Raw genomic sequence first — 23461 nt, forward strand, 5'->3', positions numbered from 1 at the left:
CTGGCTAAATGTCCCTACACGCAGCACTGCTCATTGAAAACCAACTTTGGGAACCATTGGAAATGCCTCAGCCCTCCAAGAATTATTCAACAACTCTGCTTTAAACTGCTGGATACTCATGCTCCCCTAAAACCCAGATGCACTAAGACCAAACTATCCACCTTTTGGCACTCCCCCAAGCTTGCCTCCAAAAAATCTTCAATTAGACCCCTAGAGAAACAGTGGCACAAAAAACATAATTTTGGAGATCCTAAAAACACTCTCCTCCCTCAAACCTACTTCTTACTCTGACAATATCATCCCGGCCTCCATCATTAAACAATTGATGGGTCCAGTGCACAATGCACTCCTCAACATAATTGATTCCTCCCTCACTGAAGCGTCATTACCGGGCACCATCAAGACTGGTCTCATACCACCCCTTTCGAAAAAACAAACTCTAGACCCAGATGATCTTGCCAACTACCAACCCATTATGAACCTCTGCTTTATCGGAAAAACCTTAAAAAACACCTTTCCTCGTACCCCCACAGAAGCCATGGTTTCTGAGCCAATCCATTCACTATATCCCTTGATGAGGGAATTGAGTAAAGGGTGCCTAGCCATAACATTCGTATTTTCCCAAACCTGAATTTAACAAGAAACTCCCTCAGAAAAAGCCAGCTGACCAGGTTTCGTCCAGAGATAGAAAGACTGTGTCAGCCGCCCAAACTCTTAATGATGCCATTAAATCCAATGTCTTCCATATGTTGTCTTTCCCTTGTCTTCCCCTCACAAATCCCAGCTGGTCAGTAGACCCCAATCTAGGGAGTGCGGTGTCCAGAAAAGAATTTAGTATTTTAGTAATAATCTTGGCCTGTAAGAGGCACAGTACGACAGGTGCATGCTTGACTTGGTGATGACTGTTATCAGTGTGCTTAGGAACGAAGGAGGTATCTCTTCATCTTGAAATATTCCATTTTATACAACCTTACCAAAGAAGATAGGGCCCAGAGAAGCACTTAAATATACTGCAGAATACCTGTCTTCAACTGGAGCATTGATCACCTTCATTTGCTTTATCACCTCCTACAGTTCTTTACGGGAGATCGGCCTAAGGGCAAGGCTTCATTATTTGTGAGGTGCAGAAGGTCCACTTCACACAAGTGTTACTCTTTCTCTAACTTGGGCCCCAGCGTCACCCCAATTGTACAGCTCATTAGAAAATTGGGCAAAACACTGTTCCACAGCTTTGGGATGTGTCCATTCCCTTTGCTCCTTGTCCTTAATCGTGGGCACTCTTCTTTATACTATTTGAGTTCTCAACCTTCTTGCCAACAGCACTCCTGCCTTATCCCATTTCTCATATGACTTCCTTAAAAATCGCCATTTATTCTGTCACTCTTCCAACACCAAGGAGTGCAGCTGCTGCCTCTCCTCCCTGATCTTTAATAGTAAGGCTTGAGCTCCAGCTCTGTGTCCTGTTAAAACCTCTCACAAGGTGTCTATTTGCTCATTCAGTTTGCCTTCCATAAAGCTTCATCTCTGCTTTTCCTTGTCCCTTATACTATAGGAATCCCCCCAATCATGGCCTTGGCTGGCTCCCATACAGATCTCAGTGGCACTTCTCTGGTATTATTTAGATCTCAGAACTGATGAATTTCGTCCTCCATGGTGTTCCGTAAAATAGCATCTTGCAAACTGTTTCTGGGGTAACCATGTCATAGTATGACCAACCCACTGCTTCCAATCTGGATCTAACCACTAGGTAGTCTCTACCACTTCCATTTAATTTAATTTCGTCATTTTTATAGTGCCTTTCATCATGGGTATGGTCCCAACGCGCTATTGGGTGACTGCCCCCGGGGGACCGATGTCCAAAGTTTGGGAATGTTATGAGGTGCTTGTATGCATGTGTGCATAATGGTCATTACATTTTACGAGGGCCTGGCTGAGTCCAAGTTAGCCACCCATGTTTTATGGGCATGTGTATTGGGGTGAGAGGTACAATAGGGAAATTAGCTGGAGGGTGTGTGTAAGAGGATAGTCAATTATGTATGTAACTACAGTTCGAATTTTTGTCTTGACAGACATAACTTTCTTATCGCAGAAGTATTGTGCAAAGTGTCATTCGAGTTGTATCTGAAAGCAGATGTGTGCAGGAGTGTAGCCGTCCTTTTGGCTAATTTCAAAAGCACAGAGTGCGAGAGGAAAAATGCATTGGTTTTAATCAATTGAAAACCTAGAATTGGTACATTCTGCAAAATTCTAAAACATCTGGGTTGATAAATTATAGTGGATAAATTCTGTATGCATCCAGCGATCATTAAGTGGCTGCATTCTAGACCCCACTTAACCGTAAAGGCAACATTCTGTAGTGGAAAACATGTACAATAACCAAGAATCCATAACTTGGTTGCCCTCGGTCCACTGCACAACCCTTCCAAGTGCTACACAAAGACTATCACAAGAGATCCATTGGTGCAAAGGCTACAATAGCATATCAATTCTAGTGTAAAATTGGTGTTAAGGTGAGAAGAGGCAGTACCCGTCGTTATCTGGGTGAGCCTCCATACCATCACACCAATACAAATTTCTGCAGGCAGCTTTCAGACTTATGATTATCTCTGTCTTTTATTCTAGGGTCCCGGTGTTACAGGAGAACCAGTATAGGAGAGCCACTCTAATCACATTGAAGTCACCTGCCAATACTTTAAGGCCCTCTTGCCATTGTTCGATCAGTTCAAAAGCATCCCTTATAAGGTCTACTTGGTCCAACTGGGGCATATGATGATACCAGTGTGATCCTCCAATTGGTTATTTAGAAATAAGCAGTGCAACAGTATCTTAAGATGATTTAGTGAGGCAAAATCACGTTTTTATGCTAACCATATTACTAATACAGCATGCTCCATGCAGGAGATTTTTAAAGTTGCTAAGGAGCTCTCCTCCCTTCCACCAGTGAAACACAATGGGCCTCATTATGACCCTGCTGGTCTGAAAAAACAAGGGTGACGGTAAGCTTACCGGCACCCTTGTACCCAGACTGGAATATTACAGTTCTGCATGCCGGAGCCGCCGTTCCCGACAGGTCTAACCCTGACGGGCACAGCAGCCACGGTAGGCAGACTGGTCACAGAAGCACTAGCACCGTTAGCAAAGGTACAGGTGCTTTGGTGTCCCCATTCCCATAGAGTGCTCTATTGGAATGGGGACTGTATGGGAATGGGGACTTACAATTTACAGGCGTCTGACTTCTCCCCGGCTGTCTAGGTTGTAATCTACCGGTGGCACTGGGAAGTCAAGTGGCAGTAAATATTTATGGGTCCGGCGGCAACCCACCGGTAGCACCGGCATAGTTACGCCAGACCCGTAATGAGCCCCAATATTTCTTGTTCACAGATTCAATGTGATGCTATTAATACTTTCTTTGCTGAGATTTGTTTGATCCAATGAGCTTTTGTTGATGATAGTTGGAGTTTAGCTGATGCGGATTGGAGGTCTGGGGCCCCTATCGTATTAGTGGAACCAACTCGATCTGAACCATTTCAATTTGAACTGGTGGATGACACAATTGTGTCTAGGGATCTGAGCCAGCTTAGATCAGCATCTCCGGTGGACTCTGTACGTTTAGATGTTCTTCGGGCCCTTCCTGAGAAAGCTATTTCTGTGTACACCGTGTTTCTCCATTATTCTATTTCATTGGGGGTGATTCCCGCCCTGTTGAAGCATGTGCTGGTCATTCCGCTTTTGAGGAAGCTCCAACTTGATCCTTCTGTGGCAGGTAATTACCGGCCTATATCTTTACTACCGGTTTTAATGAAACTTATGGAGGTCATTATTACCCCGCCGTTCTCCCGTTTCTTGGAAACCAATAATTGTTTAAATCCATATTAATCAGGTTTCAGGTCTTTCATGGGCATGGACTCTGTCATGATCTCACTCTTGGATGATCTAGCAATGCTTCAGGACTGCGGAGGGGTTGGAGAGTTGATTCTTCATGACCTCTCTGTGGCCTTTCATAGAGTGGATCATGGCATTCTCCTGGGCTGTCAGGAGCAATCGGGGCTCTACGGTGTTCCACAGGCATGGTTTGCATCTTTCCTTGCAGAACATTTGCAAACTGTCTCCTTTCATGCGTGTCGCTCTCCTTCTTCCTCTCTGCATTGTGGTGTGTCCCAGGAATCAGCTTTGTCACCCCTTCTTTTGAATCTTTATCCCCATCAGTTGGTGGACCTCATTTCTAAATTTGGGGTTCATTTTTATACGTACGCTGCTGACACACTGCCTGTGTTCCATCTTGATTCATCCACATCTGAGCCCCCATGTAAACTGAGAGACTGTCTGTCAACAATGTGGAGTTGGATGTGATCTAATTGGCTGAAGCTTAACTCCTTAAAGGAATAGTGCTCTCAAAAATGTTATTGGCTCAAAAGATGGGCCATGATAAAAAATATATGTAAAAAATATTTATTAAGAAAGTTCATATGTAAACGTTTGAGCAAATGAGGCTTAAAGTCACACGTTTCAAGCACTAGGAGGCATCCATTTTGTGAAATGGATGAGCCTTGTGTGCTTGTGTTAATCTCTGCCCTTGCGGCACTAATGAAGCAAAAGCCAGCCAGTTGTAATAAACAAAAGCCACTAGCAGGTGGCTTTTGCTTCATTATTTCCGGAGAGCAGAGATTAACAGAAGCTGCTGCTGGTAAGTGCTTTAAATTTCATTATTTTTTCAAAGCACTGCAAAATAAATGCTGCGGTTTTATTTCTAATTTAGAAAGAAAACCGCAGCATTTATAACGTTGTATTTATGTTTGCGGTGGCTTCAGCTTTGAGTCTCCTGGGCTCCCCTGACCCAGGGGAGCCCAGGAGACTCAAAGCTGAAGCCACAGAAAACACAAATACAACGTGGTTGTATTTAAAAATGCTACGGAAAGAACATGTAGCATTTATAACATTGTATTTATGTTTGCTGTGGCTTCAGCTTTGAGTCTCCTGGTCTCCTCTGAGCCCAAGTGGATGGGGGGGGCCCTTATGCAGCCCTCCCTGTGGGCAGATTTCTGGCACTAGGAAGGGGCATCTGACCCCAGGGAGGGCTGCATGTGATGCCCCCCATACATTCGGGTTGGGGGAGAGGGCCACCACAAAACGTAGGCCCACCAATGGATGGGGCAGTAGGTTTTGGGCACCCTGGGGGCAGATTGGTACACTAATGTGCCCATCTGCACCAAGGGAAGTTGGGTAAACAAAACACAAATTGGATATGGTAGGCTGAATTTTAGGGGGGGCTGAGGGGCACCCTAAACCACCAGGGAATGTTGTAATGGAAAGGGGGGTGCCCCCTTCCCCCACCACCCAAAATGGAGGAGGGCCATTTCATGCAGCCCTCCCTGGCGGCAGATATCTGCTCCTAGGAAGGGGCATCTGACCCCAGGGAGGGCTGCCTGAGATGCCCCCCTTATCTGTTTTGTGCTAAAGTTTGTTTCTGTTTTCTTTGCTGCTGTGGTGTCAAGTAGTGAAGAATGATTGCATAATATGAAGCCTCCTGTCTTGCAATAGAATCAAGCCCCTACTGGAGCTAATTAATTGCATTCACAACCTTTACGATTTTTAGACTGAGAAGGGCTAAACGCGCATCGCTATACACCAATTTGATCTGTATGGCAATTTTAAAGACACCAATTCTGCTGACAAACTCCAAGGAAACCGCAATCGATTGATCTGGGCAAAGCCTTGCTGGCCGTTTGTTGTTTGTGCCCCCTTCTGGTGATTTATTTAAGGGGTCCAATCGTGGTAGATGCTGGTTTAGCCTGTTTTCCATCTATAATAATGCCACATGCAGAAGACACACATTCCAGATGGTCAAATGAGTGCCTAAATCACCATTTATCAGACAGTCAATTTGGGGGCCTAAATTTGAGGAAAGACCCTATTTACACATTTAATGTATGGTTTTCTCAACACCAAGAGAATATTTCCTTACATGGGGTTCTCTCTTCTGTGCTCCAGCCCCTCACTACCCTGTGGTATCCCCCTCTGGCGGCACCCGAGCAGGACAGACGGCAGCCGTGGGGCACCTGGCTCGACAATGACACCACAATCACATAGTGTAGACCACAGCAGGGGTTACCCTGCAAGAGTTGGAAGCACCCAGTGTTGATACTGGCACTGGGAGCACCCAGTGCATGTGGTCCTCAGCGCTGTGGTCACGCAGGCCGAGGATCAGCCATAGGCCATGATCACACAGCTACCCAACTCAATAATGACACAGAGGCAGGATGGCCACTTCCTGGGTCTCTGCTGTAGTGCCCGCACATGCACGCAGATGCCCCTTTTATGCATTCGAGTCATGGCAAAGTCATGACTCGAGTTCTTAAAAGGGCAACACACCCCAGTTAAAGGGGCCGCACACCCCTTTTACCATAACCAAACAAAACAAAACAGCAACACAGGCCCTGTAACCGAGCCCTCAACTTTGGTGTATTCAAGTCTGCACACCAGTACTATTACCATGTACTTAACCACAGCAAACTTTGGTGCTTTCCATTTTGTGCACCCACATGGTTAACATTTCCATGAAACCCAACAACCCACTCGTATACGGTGCCCCTATATGCCTGGTCAAACTGTTCGTCTCGGGGAACCATACTCCAGTCTGCCTGCATTTGCTGAAGACGCCCCTGGTCACTTGTCTGGTTGCAGGACAGGAAGAATACTTCCTCTTATTGGTCATCCTCGGCATAGTAAAACTGCCTTCTCTGCTGCTCTGCCAGCTGGATCACGGCTGTTTTGAGCAGTTTCTTTCCCGTTGCTTATCTGATATCTTCTTTTGAAGCAATCCCTGCTGCTGGCGCCACTGAGATAGCTGGTGATGGGGCTGGGAAGACCCTTGCAAAATGATCTTCTTTCCCGCACCTCCCGCACGTACATCCTTTGGCTGGGCACTCATGGGCGTGCAGCAGGCCCCATCAAGATTGCGGGCATAACGTTACACCCGTCTCCTCTCATGGCCACTCCCCTTTTCGTGCCGATTTACTTCCCTGCGATTTGCCCACAACGCACACCTCCTCCAGTTTCACCCATTGCATGGTGCTTCCAGCTTGAACTGCTACATGGAGATGTCCACGGCAGACGTGTGCACCTCTGCCATCTCCTGGGCTTGTGCCAATTCCAGGATTCGGTCCAAGGTTAGACACCGTTGGGCGGCCCGGGTACAGCAGATGAGGGACGAGGGAAGCCACGCGGCTCTTCCCTCCCCTTTGCTCAGGAGAACACGGGCAGCTGCGGACCAGAGTCTCCAAACCCAGAGCACCAGCACACACTCAACACCGCTCAGCCTCGGTGTGATGGGGGAGCAGCTGGGGCAACCACATGGCTCCTCTTACCATCACTGGCAATGTGCCAGGAATCCTCCAGACCACGCCGGCTATGCTGCTCTTCTTTGGCGGCTCAACGCCACCTCCCATTCTTCTTTAGTGCCCATCACCGCTTCCCCTCCTCCTCCACGGGCACTGGGCAGCCTGCAGGCTATGATGGACGCACAGATGGGGCACGGGGCACGGACTTCCTCATTGCCAATGTGGTGTCCCGCTCTGGGGGCACCCGAGCAAGACACACGGCGGCCACGGAGCACCTAGCTGGACAATGACACTACGATCACTTAGTGTAGCACACGACTGCAAGAGTCGGGAGCACCCAACGTTGATGCGGGCACTGGGTGCACCCAGGGCATGTGGTTCCTCAGCACTGTCGTCATACAGGCCGAGGAGCGCCCATAGGCTGTGATCACATGGCTACCCAACTCAATAATGACACGGACGCGGGGTTGCCACTTCCTGGGTCTCTGCTGCTGTGCCCGCACGTGCACGCAGAGGCACCTCCTATTAATTCGAGTCATGACAAAGTCAAATTCATGACTCGTGTTCTTAAAAGGGCAACACGCCCCAGTTGAAGGGGCCACACACCACATACCGCGGGTCACTGATGTTTAATTGTCTAAATGAGCCGGGATTCTCTAATTGGCCCTAAGCCTGAAAATAAACCAACGAGAAAGGTGTAAACACATCCAGTAAGGGGTGCAGCCTTAAATTAATTGACTCTTCCGTAGCTAAACATATGTACGTTAAAAGAGGGCAATTTTGAGATGGCAACCATTTACTAAGAATTTACTGACACTCTACATGGGTGTCGTTGATTTGTCCTTTAAATCTATTTTAGAGAGTTTTGAAAAAGATGCTAAAAAGTACGCCAAAGTATCTTATTTCTCATTTCATTGCGTTTATTGAATTCCAAACATGACACTAATTTTACTTATTTTAAACTTCTCTTAAAAACTCTAGACTCATGTTTGCTTACTTTAAATCTACTTTTAGTGTCTTCAGGGTTTACTAACCCTTTTCTGCGTATTTCCTTCGCCACATGATCATCACACCTCAGGCTGTAAAGGAAAAGGATTCAGTAAAGAGCACGAGAAGCTGTGCCACGGTCGGCCATATTTAATATCAAAGGAGGTGTCGTCTACTGCCTACAGTTATCATGAAGGAGATCTTTTTATTCTTTGTGTGTCACGGTTTGCTTTGGGCCATGTCAACAATCGGTTTGCCTAACAGCATGTGGCTATGTTGTTTGAAATGTAAACAGCTAGGCTCAGGTACTTGTGACTTGTTAACCGTTTGTTTTCAGGTGTGAAGAAATCACAGACCAGCGAAAAGGAAATTACGTTCCCAGGCGGCAGTGAAATACTGACAAAAGTTGGCAATTTAAGTTTGATGCCGATCTAGTTTTTTTTTTTTAAACTGCATGGGTGTGGGTGCTCTCTTTCCTTGCAGGAAGAATTCAGATGTTCAACACATTTGTTACAGAAAGTCATAATTCTATTAAAGATATGGAGGCAAAGGGTCATACTTTCCCATAACTTTACTTCTCGAGCAGCAATGAAATAAACAATAATAAAATCAATAACCAAGATGAACAAACTACAAGTCCCCCTTGTTTCAAGTCTTTGGTAGTACAGGTATTATTTGCTACTGAAAAAAACATGTGTCAAAGAATGTCCAATCCACAGTCACGTCTCTACATAAACACAGGAACTCCCATGAAACCCCCTCTTTCTTTTGCTGGTGCCAACATGCGCCCAAGCTGGTAGACGCAACATTCCCAGCATATTCTCTGCCCTTTAGCTTCCAGCCAGCTTGTCTCCATGATAGTACCTAGTATAACAAAATACACATTTCAGTTCACCAAGTCATGAGGGTGGGATCATGTCATAGTCTTACAACATGTCATTACGATATCAGTAAACATAATACTTCAATTACATACATTGATCAACACGATTGCAAGGGTAGGATAATCCTTCACCTCTGTGTCTTTAATAGAATTATGACTTTCTGGAACAAATGTGTTGAAAATCGGAATTCTATGTCAAGACCTCAGGCTCGGATTATGCTTGTTCAAAGCTTACTACCAATGTTGCCATCTTCTCAATTGGTTAGAAATAAAAGGTCCTGAAAGTAGATCCATTTGACCAGTCTTCTGAACTCTTCCAATATAGCCCCTCCATTGAAGGCCTTAGTAACCATAGCTCCCCTCACTGAGTGAGCATCATAACAATGTACATTGATACCGGCCTGGCTCATAACCCATTTGTCTAGTGTCACCAGTGAAACTGGGCCATATGGCTTACACAACGCTATCAGTAGTTGTGATACTCCTATAGGACTCACATCAAGCGTGATCTCCTCATTTGCTGCTTAGCATCTAAGCCGGCATAACTTTGGTTGATTCTGGAATTTCTTGTAGGCAAGTGATCTAAGCCCTGTTTTCCTCCTTCTCGATATGAGGAATGTTACCCCGTTCGGTGATAGTGCTTTCCTATTCACTTCTAGAGCCCTGACATCTGATACTCTTTCGCACGATAGCAGGCACAAAAGTATTGTGAGTTTAGCAGATCATGCTTTCCTAGAATACATCTGTATTCTCTGGCCATGCAAGAAACATTTTCAACACTGTGTCTACGTCCCACAGCTGAGTGTATTTCTCTTTGGGAGGTCTAATCATTCTTATCCCTTTTAATAGTCTACATATTAGAGGATGCTCCCCTATCGGCACCCCTTCAAACTTGGTATGCTCTGCCGATATTGCCTAGCAGGCTGTGTTAATGGTCCTATACGCTTTTGCTGCCATCTGTGCCAGATAATTTACAATGTGAACTACATCTATTCCATCGAGATGAACTTCCCTTTCCATGCACCGGCTACACCATTTCGACCATGCAGACATGTATGCTCTATGCGACCCTGGTGCCCCAGAGTCGTCGATGATGAGCTCAGCTTCGCTTGATATTCCCAGCCTAACCCAAGATCTCCTGAAATTGCCCAGGCGATCAGATTGAGTTTGCCGGACTGCACCAGTGGATGGCTGCCCCCTCTGGGATCTTGCATGATGGATTCATATCTGGGTAGTGCTACTTGATAGCTCCAGCACACCGGGGAACCAGGCCTGTCCTTTGCAATCCCGCGTGATCAGAATCAGAAAAGATTTCTGCCTCCTCACCTGAGCTAATGTTCTCTGTATCATCGAGAACGGGGGAAAAGTGTAACATGTGCCCTTACCCCACGATTGAAAGAAGGCATCCGTTGCTTCTGCTTCCGGCCTCCAACTGTAGAACCGAGGTAGTATGTTGTTCAACCTTGATGCGAATAGGTCGATCTTACACGGACCACACCGAATCATCAGTTCCTATAACACCTCCTTGCCCAGCTTCCAATTGCTGGCATCCCTGAGGAATCTGGAGTTCCAATCAGCTACCTTGTTCAGTTGTCCCAGCAGGAATTACGCCGTCACTGATATTTGTCTCTGAAGACAGAGGTGCCAGAACTCTTATTCACTATTTATGACAACATTCTGGACTTTGTGCTACCAAGTCTGTTTATATACCTGACCTCTGACACATTGGGCCTCATTACGAGTTTGGCGGTAGCTACCGCCAAACTCGCTATCGGCCCCGGCACCCGCGAATGGGCCATTACCGGCCCATTACGAGATGAATGGGCCTGTAATTGCCCATTCGCGGTTGCCGGTATGGGCGGCCTCCCGATCCCCATTCTACCCCATAGGGCTGAATGTGGGTCGGGAGCATGGTTGCACCGGCACCGTTAATAACGGTGCCGGTGCAATCACGAGTTCTGCTCGCAGGTGCCGGTCTGAATGCCTGGTCAGGCTACGCGTGCAGTCCGGCACTGGCAAGCAGAACTCGTAATGTGGCGGAGAGGTAACAATGGCGCCAGTAGCACTACTGGCACCATTGTTGCCTTTCCCCCACATTCGTAATGAGGCCCATTGTCCATTTTACAAAGTATGCAACATTGTGCACTCTCTTGAGTCCAGCATCATACTGCAAAGGACCCTGCCAGTATTTCTAGACAATTGATATGCAGGGGAGTTTCCCGATCCGACCACCTGTCCCGTCGACAGGTTCCCGCAACCGGCTCCCCAGCCCCATTTACTGGCATCGGATTCTATAATTAGGTCCGGGGATGAGCCAAATATAGCTCTCCCGTTCCATGAATCCATGTGTTGGAGCCACCATTCCAACTCCTCTCTCACCTCTCGGGAAACCGAGACCTTCTGTTTGTATGACATGCCCCTCCTAAAATGCTGGATCTTCAGTCTCTGGAGTGCCCTGTAGTGTAATGGCCCAGTGAGTATAGCCTGCATTGAGGAGGATAGATGCCCCACTGGTCTGGCAATTTCTCGTAACGTTAATTCTCTCTTCGACAACGTCTGTCTGATCTGTTCCTTGATGTCATTCACCTTGTTCATTGGCAAACTGAGAGAACCCTGGGTCGAATCGATCACGAATACCAGGAATTCCATGGATTGTCCCGGATGGATACTGGATTTCTCCCAGTTGATCAAAAACCCCAGCCCCTGGAGTAAATCCAGAGCAATGTTCACCTGCACTTTGAGCATGTCCTTGTCCTGGCGCATTAAGCATAAGTCGTCCAGGTATAGTATGAGATGAATACCCTGTTCCACCAGGTAGGTTACCACAGGTTTCATCAGTTTGGTGAAACACCATGGAGCTGATGCCAACCCGAAAGGAAGGCCACAGAATTCTCATGTTGTCTCTCCCAAGAGAAACCTCAGGAATTTCCGATGGTCCTCTGCTACGGGCACCGTCAAATCAGCGTCTTTGAGGTCTATCCTGGTTATCCAATCTCCCTGTAATAATATATCCCTGAGGTGATGGACTCCCTCCGTTTTGAAGTGCCTGTACACCACAAATTTGTTTAGGGCTCTCAGGTTGATAATTGGTCTCAACTTGTGTTTCCCTTTAACTAGGAATACATTGCTTACAAAACCTAAACCTACTGAGGCCTCTGATACCTTCACTATGGTCGCTTTGTGCCCTAGCTTTCTCAGCTCTAGTTCTAGAAATTATTGGTCTTCTATGGTTGATTGCATACAACAAGGGGGGTAAACCTGACTTGGTGTTGTGTGAAAATATATGTGGAAACCTTGTATTGTGTCCAAAACCCAATCATCTTTGGATATGGATAGCCAGAGACCTATATGATTTACCATTTTCCTTCCTACAGCAGGGGGTTCTGTGCTTGCAATGTGCCTGATTTTGCTTGCTCTCACCTGAGTTATTCTGTTGGCGGTCTCCTTGTCGCCATCCTATGCCCCTTCCTCTTCCTCTGGAGAGGAAGAAGGGATTTGGTTTCTGATCTTCTTGATTCCTCCATTGAGTTCTTCTACCTGTTGTAGAGGTATCGGCTGGAAGAGCGGCGCCTGCCACTACCAGCCCACCCGAAAATGTGTCTGCCAAATACCCTCTTCAGCGAGGCATGCGCTTTGTCGTGGGCTGCGTACGAGTTGCCAAACCTGGTCAGTTCCTTTATAAAGCCATCTCTGAACAATTTCCCTTTTGCGGTTGCTGTAGATTCTGAAGCCGCCAGCTCGCTAAGCATAGGGTCTATCTTGACTAAAAGAGACCTCCTTTCGGTAGTAATTGCATAGCTGGCATTTCCCAGCATGAAAATGGGCCTCTGCGCCCATCCGGTTAGAATCACCGGATCCACTGTTTGATTTTTCTCTCGGGCCTCTTCAGCCATCTGAGAATTTTTGTGAGAGGGCCTACGATGTCCAATATCTTGTCTTAGCAGGATTGCCAGGACCTGTCCAGACCCTTTCTCACATCCTTCACATAGGCGTTTCTTAAGATAGGTCACCACCTTCTTAGGTGGCTCCCACTCTGAGGATCAGGGGTGAATTAGAGCCTCTGGGTCAAACTCATCACACCCTTTAACATCTTCCTCATCAGCTTTTCTTTTCTTATGAGCTTTCTTGTGCTCCTCATCAAGTAAAGTCCATGAAAAGACAAAAGAATTCTGCTTTAAGTCCGCACGGCTTGGGTTGACTTTTGGAAATAAATCAACACATGCAAAGTACTTCAAATGAGAGATGCTCTCTTACATCGTGTCAGTTACCAAGAAACTATTTTCAACACATCTCTTTGTCCAGAAACTGACCAGATCTGGGAAGAGCCTTTCAGAAAGTTATTGCAAAAGAAACCACATTTTGTGGCAGTAACAGGAGAGAAAAAGAACACGTGTAAACCAAAGCAGAAAAAAGGACATTTGTAAAATTAAATGTGAAATAAGACTGGCCTGCACAGAAACACAATTTTACATGTGGGGAGAGGGGCTAAAGAAATATGTATATGGTGCTGTTTTTTCCCAAAAGACAAATCATCCCAGCTAGGCCCAGGAGTTTCTGTCAAACCAGTTTGGCAGAGAGGCCAATGCCGCACCTACCCATGAACAGATACTGCAAAGGACATGTGCTCTGTTCTCTGGGACCTGATAGTGTGATAATTACAGGTTCCCCAGACTGCCTAGAGGAACTGCCCCAAGGACAAAGGGTGGGAGTGAAGCCCTGGGTTTTGCCTCGTAAGTGTGATTTTCTCTCCATTCATGCCCGGTATCCACAGGAGGACTTCATAGGGTAGTCATGGAAACCCTTGAGGAAGTCAAGCCTGACAGGGACATTTGGCTGTGGGGGGTTGAGGACCTCCCACATCTGAAAACAAATTCACCCATTGATTTGAAAGAGCTACTGTACATTATGACATTTGTTTCAGCACCCTAAATAAGCAACAATTTGATGATATGCCAGTATTTTATGTGATTTTTGGATGCAGTGGAATGGAAAGGCAGTAAAAAGGCATTTCTGAGTGAAACCTAAATGCACAAACATAAAATTCGGGGAGAACATGCCGGATACTAGTATGCAGAATTGTAGATGTTATGTTTGTCCTGAAAACTGAGAAATTCTGCAGAAGGGCGATGCAACATTGCACAGATTTGGCGTTCGAAACGGCATATTCCTTGTAAAACATGTGATCTACCTCTCTGATTTTTATGTTGGTAACTATTGTAAATATGGAGTTTTGTTTCATAACACATTTTGTGAAAAATTAGGCTTGTTAGACAATGGGAGTCATAGAATGACACACTCATAAACTGAGGCCACTTCCCCTAAACCAGCTCGGAGAGAGGTGGGGGCATCAGTAGCCTGACCTATCCCATGCAAGGGGTAAGTCCAGGGTACTTCCGCCCATATTGTAAAAATCCTATGATGTCACGCTGCCCACTTAAGGGGGTAGACAGGGAGGGACAAGAGAAATTCAACATCCAAAATTCACCCTGCAAGATTCCAAGAGCCAGGTCCACAGGTAGCTGAGCCAGATCCAGCCATAACCACCTATCCAGAACCACCTATACAGAACCACATTCATCCCAATAATTCAGGGAGAAAAGAGGAGAGGCCGCTGACCCCTTAAGAAGAATCCAATGACCAGACCTTTTTGCCCTGCTGATTCATCCCGCTGTCCACAGTGACCAGACTTTGCCCAGCTGTTCCCCCTCCAGGAGCTCAGCCGTCTCTGTGTCCAGATCACTTGATCTAGCTGCCCAGTGACCAGATCCTAGGCCCTGCTGTCCGGAGACCTGGCTGGCTGTCCAAATTACCCAACTCAAGTGTATTTTGTAAGTATCAACATCACCCCGAACCATGAACTGCATATCCTGCTCTTTTCCCTTGTATGTGTGCAAAACCCTATTAAAATCCCATAAAACCCTAATCATATCCCAAAGTGCTAGTATCCTCTGTTTACCCTTTCTTTAGAAGAATCTGTGTTAGTTCATATTTGTTAGCATCTTGCCTTTCAATTTTTTTTTAAAGTATTTGTGTAAATCCTTAGTATTATTTGCAATAAATTAATTAATTCCCCTATAAGGAAGTATGCGGGGCGAGCCGGTTAAAATTGCAAATTAACCCCCTTGCATGCAGTGTCTTTCTTTAATTTGTATTTATTTGTATTTATTAAATTTATGTAGCGCTTTAAGCCAAAGTGCATTACATGAACCACAAGAATGCATAAGAAGCAATAAAATACATATCTTGAGCCAAGGAACCATGAACAATATACAGAACAATTTGCTGAGATCATTGGATTAAAACCTGAGTAGGATAAAGCAAATGAGAAGTAGTGGAGAGTTGTCAGGAGGCAGGTTGAAGTAGGTGGGATTTTAAGGAGGAGCGGAAAGATGAGTATGAGGAGGTGGAGCGGATAGGGAGAGGGAGAGAATTCCAGTTGGGAGGGGCAAAGAGGTGGAAGGAGCGGAAGTGGGAGGGGGCGCATGGTGCATGTGGGACAGTAAGTAGGAAGTGATCAGCAGAACGGAGGGGGTGAGACGGGGAGTAGAACGAGAGGAGGAATATAGCCATTAAAATATAGTCTTAGTAAAACTAACCAGTTTGCATCAAAAACCGAATTTGCCCATGTCTTGTGCTTGTCTCTAAAAAAACGATTTCCCTTTTTCCCATAAAAGCCCATATCATCATCCCATAAGAGTCATCCCTTCCCATTAGTATCCTCTCTGTCCTGTGTCCTTTGTTTCCCATCCCAAGAACTCATTTCCTTTTTTTGATTGCTAAGCCCATTTCTTTAGCTGTTTGCTGTTTGCTAGTTTAAAGTCTGTGAACAATAAGAAATTGCAATTCTGCCATGTATGATTTTTGCTGCATTGCTTTCCCTACCAAAATCGTTTTTTCACCTGTGTTCATGCTTTAGCACCCTGCTCAGTAGCCTGTAAGCTTCCTTGTCTCTTTAGCACAGCCACGTGAATTTCCATCCTATCTATCCCACCGCAAATGTGTAAACTGACTTACAAGTAACAAGAGCAATCTGCGTATGCTATTTTGCTCCCTTTTAAGGTTTTAATTTTCTTCTTTGACCTCCTCATGCTGACTCCTTGCCACTACTTTCTATCCACACTAAATTTAGTTAGCAGGTGTTTGGGGGAGTGTTGCAGGGGGTGCATAACATATGTGCCATTCATGATTGGGAAAAATAGTGATTTTGTTTTCATTTCTGTGTAAAGCTGATGCAGATGATGTCAGAAAGTTGAATCAGTTGTATTACAACATTTTGCATTTGTATTGTCACCGCACTGGTGATTGCTGCCCTAAAATGTATTCTGCTCTGATTTTTCTGTGAATTTTAAAACTAAATAAATATTTCCTTGTTACACACTGGCCTGGTTCATAGTCCACTGCGACACGGGGTGTTTGTTAAGGTGGGTGTGAGACGGGTTGGGTGCCTCTTCAAACCAAAAATCCAGGGTTCAAATAAGAAAATAAAAGGACGTGTTAATTGTGCGCCACCTTCAGTGTCAGTGGTAGAAGTCTCTGATCGGAGTGTGTCATGGCATAAAACCTGTTACAGTGTGTGACGAATAACTCACTCTCTAACGGTCACAGACGTTGAACCGAGCCCCAGAATTAAGCATCCGTAGCACTCCGATCACATCCGTGACCGTTGTGCCACCTGTCAACTGTGACAGTAACTGCAGTCGCTGGAGGTGCCGGCCGACCGTAAAACCTAAAGCTTCCTATGCGGAATGTTGCGCCATGGTCCCTGCTGCTTGCGCTGCACTTCACTGCGTTCTGTCCCTCAGCACACGCACCCGCGCACACACACCATTAGTCACATCAAGTAAAACACAAATGAAATAGGTAAGTTAGCAGAACACTAAACTGGCTGCTCGAGCAGCCAAAAAAGAGGGAGTTCCTGTATTTATGCAGAGACGTGACTGTGGATTGGACATTCTTTGACAAGTGTTTTTTCATGAGCCAATAATACCTGGACTACCAAAGACTCGAAACAAGTGGGACTTGTAGTTTTTTCATCTTTGTTATTGATTGTATTATTGTTTATCTCATTGCTGCTAGAAAAGTAAAGTTATGGGAAAGCACAATCCGAGCTTCCGTCTTGACATACAATTGCCGTTCTCACAGGCATGTGTGGGGACCAGCCTTGCGAGATCAAGGCACCCGCTGTGACCTTGTGCGAGAACGTGACCCAGCGCGCATACGTGAGCAGCGTATGGGGGAGCCACCGGGAAACAAAGGGGTCTCTTCCCCTGTGCTCCTCCTGTGGCAGGGCCACACAAACGGAGACTCTTAACATCCCTTACCATGAACATTGATGCAGCAGTGTCGTAACTGCTGACATATCCTAAGAACACGTGCTGCCCCACGGCATGGCCTCGTTCCCTCATTGTGTATCAGCAATTCAATAAACTTTTAAAAATCACCCAGTGCCTGTCCTCTCCACGCCACCACTACATGGTTACTATGTTACTGAGATATCCACACATACTCCTGTCATTTTCTGGGCCTAGAGCCACGCAGGGTGGGTTATGTAGGTGTGTTGGGGGAAAATACAGCATTGCTTTGCTGCTGTATCACTAGTCGTCTACGCGTCGTATAAAAAGCTAGACATTTGAGACCTTGACGAGGTAAAACAACAAGACCATAAATGTTTGTTTTAAATCACAAAATCCAACGAATCACGTTTTTGTGTGATCTGTTTTGGGAATTGATATAGTGATATGAAAGTGCTGTTACCCTCCCGTTCATGAAGTATGTTTCCAACTCTGGAGTTATTCACTAGTGGTGCTTATGTTGATAGCGCTCTGATTTGGATGTTTCCGTGTAAAACACATTTCTATCGTTAACAACGCCTTATGAATCTCATAAAGCCTTGTCCAGAGGTCGAACTGAGCGGGCACTATCAGGAACTGGGTTCCATTACTTTTATTTTTTACCACCGTTTTCAAAGTTCCAGACGGTTATGTTTGCGCTTAAGTCATACCTCTTCATTTTACTTCCTTTTTTTTCTTTTGAATAAATATATGGGTTTATAAATAACAAAACAGTGCAATGGAGGCGAAATGTAAAAAATACAGCATTATACAAACAACGTGTTTGAGAGAAATTAGTGTTGTACGGAAACAATTGTCCAATTGGTCTCTTGAGGATAGCTCAGGGGCAACATGCTCGCCTTGGAAGCAAGGCGACGTGGAGCAACACAAGTGCGATCCCCAGGTCCGCGCTTAGAAATCTCTCGGTATTAAGCACGTTATAAATAACCTATCATATCAATTGTCACTGGAATTGAATTTGCTTCATCAGCTTGTATAAGGATATAGACCCTGAAATCAGCCCAAATGTCTTTCCGGAGACACTGCAAAGATACTACATCTCTACTTTTTAATTGGTCCATGTCAAGTCCCTCATCCACAATTGTAAAGCGGGGTGGGGGGCTAGAGGAGTGTTGAATGCTATGTCCACTGTTTAATCCCCAGATTTATGAACCAATGCGTAATAATGGAAACGTTGCCTAGGATACCTAATAGATTATCTCAAATGACACATGCGAACCTGATATCAGACATTTTGCCACACACTCCCTTCCAGTGACCCCATTAGACAGGACAAGGCCAAATCAAATGCATGCAATTCACAACAAGTGCTTTACATCTCGGGCAGCAGCCCTCACAATAAGATGAAACCCTCCAAATATGGCAAGAGTATAGCACAGCCTGTTCAGTGTTGTCCAATGTAGCAAGCTGTATCAAGAATTAACTGGGACCTCTTTGGTAAGGGAGCATACATGCGCCACTTTTCATCCTTAAACACCATATCCTAATCCCTTCCTTCAATTTAGTGCGCACCCCATTAGGGCTCGGTAATGTGTATGTTTGGGTCAGGTTATATAAGGTAGAAACCATACATCTGCTACCTATAGAATCAGCAATATAGTATGTGAGTTCCCCGCCACCACACTGTTTCCATGATCTGATCAAGAGAATGAAACGTATAAACTCTCTGGAAATTTGCTGCCCAATGTGTGCAGGAAACCTTTCCTCAGGACGATCAAAGTGAATGATCAAAGGTAGGGACAACAACGGGAAGGGCCCTCAGAGGTCTATCTTCATGGAAAGAAGGGGAAAGCCCAACTCTACAAAATATTCCATTCCAAGCGTCTTTAACAGATCATTGGTCTGAACAATATCTGCCATTGATCCCAGTTCTCCGGTGTAATGTACCTGCAGCCGTTGCTTCAGTCTTCACACTGGGGATGTTGAATCGATATGATAGCAATATAACTGAAATAGTGCATGGGAAACCAAATAATCATGGATCGGCTGGACATTAGCCTGGACTGATCTGGAGGGATCAGGTGGCACATGTAAGGAAGGACATGAGTTACTACGGCTCAAACAAAAACATGTAAATCAACATTAATAAGAGAAAGTAATCCTGAAGACCCACATTAGTCAGGAAGATTAGTGGATTATAAAAGCAAAGTAATAACAGCCTCCGTAGAGGAAGAGGCCCTTGTTGAGTGCCTCCTCTGTAGTTAGAGGTAATATGGAGTTTGTAACACGCAGTATTCTCTGTACAGCGCGGAGGTAAGGCAATAGGGCCCACTGGCCTTGCCATTTGGTAAATCATCAACATCCTACGGATGCTCGCCTGCCATGAGAAGGACGTGCAACTGATGTGCTGCCTCAAGGGCAAGGACTGAAAATCAGGAGTGCATCAAGAAATGTGGAATTTTCTGTGTCTTGTGTCAACACAATATCTATATAATGTTCTGCTATTAAGTATTTACACTGCGCCTGTCACCACCATAGTGGTTTTACAGCGCCTGACCATGTCCGCAAACTGGCACATTCTGACCTTGCCAGGGTGTCATCAGACCTTAGTCAGTGGATATACAAAAAGGTTTGGGGGGGGGGAGGAGGTGATAGAAATGGGGGATTGGCCAGTGGACAAACAAATTAGTGGGTGAAAACAAAAAAACATATAAATTGATGAGCAGGGATCATGTCTGTGTTAGCTTGGACGCATGTTTCTTAACTGTGATTAGTTATTGGTGAGCATGAAAGAATGTTTGAGGAATGTATTGTCTGTTTTACAAGGAATACTGTGACGATTTGCTAGGTATCGTCACTTCTCCCCAAGGGGGAGCCATTTTCTGTGAGCCTAGGGAGGTGCTGCCGCTACCCAATATTTCCCCTGGGGGTGGTTTAATGTTGGAGGACCTCATGGAGAGGGACTCCTCTTCTGGGGACAAGGACAATCACCTAGGGTACAGCCAATTGCACATCACCACACACCAACCTTCTCTAACCTCCCCTCCATTCCAAGCCACTTCCTTGAGAGTAGACCAATGCATTACTGTAGTACTTGGGACACAGAAAGTGCTAGGATGAAGAAGAGCACAGAAAACATGAAGATTACTGACTGTGCTAGTACTGGTACGAGGTGACCCAGAGGAGGCATGAAGATCAAAGTGTCATAAGAAACAAAGGACTAACAGTGTATAAGAAAATATGATGGACTAAATAACTTTTTAAGCCCAGCCGGTAGAGGCAACAGGTGTGAAAACCATACAGAGCGGGGGTTTCAAATCTTGTCAACAGACCAGAGAAAGAGGAGGAAGGCCTCCCAGGAAGTCACTGAGGGAGTCCTTGTTAGGTCTATCATGGATCGGCTGGACATTAGCCTGGACTGATCTGGAGGGATCAGGTGGCACATGTGAGGAAGGACATGAGTTACTATGGCTCAAACAAAAACATGTAAATCAACATTAATAAGAGAAAGTAATCCTGAAGACCCACATTAGTCAGGAAGATTAGTGGATTATAAAAGCAAAGTAATAACAGCCTCCGTAGAGGAAGAGGCCCTTGTTGAGTGCCTCCTCTGTAGTTAGAGGTAATATGGAGTTTGTAACACGCAGTATTCTCTGTACAGCGCGGAGGTAAGGCAATAGGGCCCACTGGCCTTGCCATTTGGTAAATCATCAACATCCTACGGATGCTCGCCTGCCATGAGAAGGACGTGCAACTGATGTGCTGCCTCAAGGGCAAGGACTGAAAATCAGGAGTGCATCAAGAAATGTGGAATTTTCTGTGTCTTGTGTCAACACAATATCTATATAATGTTCTGCTATTAAGTATTTACACTGCGCCTGTCACCACCATAGTGGTTTTACAGCGCCTGACCATGTCCGCAAACTGGCACATTCTGACCTTGCCAGGGTGTCATCAGACCTTAGTCAGTGGATATACAAAAAGGTTTGGGGGGGGGGAGGTGATAGAAATGGGGGATTGGCCAGTGGACAAACAAATTAGTGGGTGAAAACAAAAAAACATATAAATTGATGAGCAGGGATCATGTCTGTGTTAGCTTGGACGCATGTTTCTTAACTGTGATTAGTTATTGGTGAGCATGAAAGAATGTTTGAGGAATGTATTGTCTGTTTTACAAGGAATACTGTGACGATTTGCTAGGTATCGTCACTTCTCCCCAAGGGGGAGCCATTTTCTGTGAGCCTAGGGAGGTGCTGCCGCTACCCAATATTTCCCCTGGGGGTGGTTTAATGTTGGAGGACCTCATGGAGAGGGACTCCTCTTCTGGGGACAAGGACAATCACCTAGGGTACAGCCAATTGCACATCACCACACACCAACCTTCTCTAACCTCCCCCTCCATTCCAAGCCTTGACAGTAGACCAATGCATTACTGTAGTACTTGGGACACAGAAAGTGCTAGGATGAAGAAGAGCACAGAAAACATGAAGATTACTGACTGTGCTAGTACTGGTACGAGGTGACCCAGAGGAGGCATGAAGATCAAAGTGTCATAAGAAACAAAGGACTAACAGTGTATAAGAAAATATGATGGACTAAATAACTTTTTAAGCCCAGCCGGTAGAGGCAACAGGTGTGAAAACCATACAGAGCGGGGGTTTCAAATCTTGTCAACAGACCAGAGAGAGAGGAGGAAGGCCTCCCAGGAAGTCACTGAGGGAGTCCTTGTTAGGTCTGGCAGGAACTGACCCAACACCTAGCCCAGCTGAGAGAGGCTGTGTGGCTCGACAATGATGCCGAGACCGTAAGAAGCCAGGAGCACAGAGCTGCCCCGAGAATGTCCAGGACACAGCAAAGTAATGCGAAGCAGACGAGACACCAACCCCAGTTCCAGGAATAACCAGAGACATGCCAAGAGCCCAGAGAAAGTAACAGGAGGCACGGGTGGACCGGTAGGGACACAGGGCTAGCAAAAATGTCTCTGCTTAGCCCCCGGTTAACTCGTGATAGACGATCATTGTGAATAAGGTCGCTGACCCAGACAGTGAAGAGTTATCCCTCTGAGGAGAGCTTCCTCGTCTCAGTGGTAGCAACGAGGCCACCGAACCTGAAAGTGAAGATTTGTGCATCAGATGAAAGCTTTATCATCTCAGTGGTAGTGGCAAGGCCACTGAACCCCAAAGTGAAGAGCTGTGCATCTGGGGAAAGCCTCCTCGTCTCAGTGGTAGCCCCAAGGCCACTGGACCTCAGAAAGAAGATGTGTGTATCCGAGGAACGTATCCTTGTTGCAGTGGCAGGGATAAGTCCACTGACAACCAGAGAAGGGTCTGGGACCCCAACTCTAGAGAAGCAGACATTGAAGGAAATCTTCTGTGTCACAGCAGCAGAGATAGGTCCACTGAAACCCAGAGAGTTGTACAAAGGTTTTGTTTGAACGACAAGCCATGGAAAGAGCATTTTGGGGACAGCACTCGAATCCCAGGAGAAGGGAGTCATTCTCCTAGAGAAGAAACTTTCTGTTGGATTATTCTTTAGTTGTAGTGCAAGGGATGGACGTAGGTTGTGACACAGGACGGTGGAGTTTGATTTTGTCAGACATTCGGACACATCCTTTAGTATTAGTTTGAGGCAGGGAAACCCCTCTCAGAAGATAGGGATAGTGAGGGTTTCTTTTTACCATAAAAGTTTATAGCAACCATAATTCCACCCTTGTGTCGGCTTCCTTCTTCGAACCCTTACAATACTTAAATGTGATGGCAGTATCTAGACCAGGCGATACCTGGTGCTAAATACGGTTGGTGCGCCGTTGCGTGATGACTTGGAGGTGCTCCAGCGGGCCCTAGTAATGTGGAAGCTTTAACAAAATTAGTTTGTGCGAAACACTCCCTGTAACAAGGGAGATAGTGAGGAATGAAAAAACGTGAATGTCGTCAGATCTCTGTAAGAACACCTTTGTGCCCCTA

The sequence above is a fragment of the Ambystoma mexicanum genome, chromosome 4p (assembly GCF_040938575.1).
Source record: "Ambystoma mexicanum isolate Mex_15411 chromosome 4p, UKY_AmexF1_1, whole genome shotgun sequence".
Taxonomy (NCBI): domain Eukaryota; kingdom Metazoa; phylum Chordata; class Amphibia; order Caudata; family Ambystomatidae; genus Ambystoma; species Ambystoma mexicanum.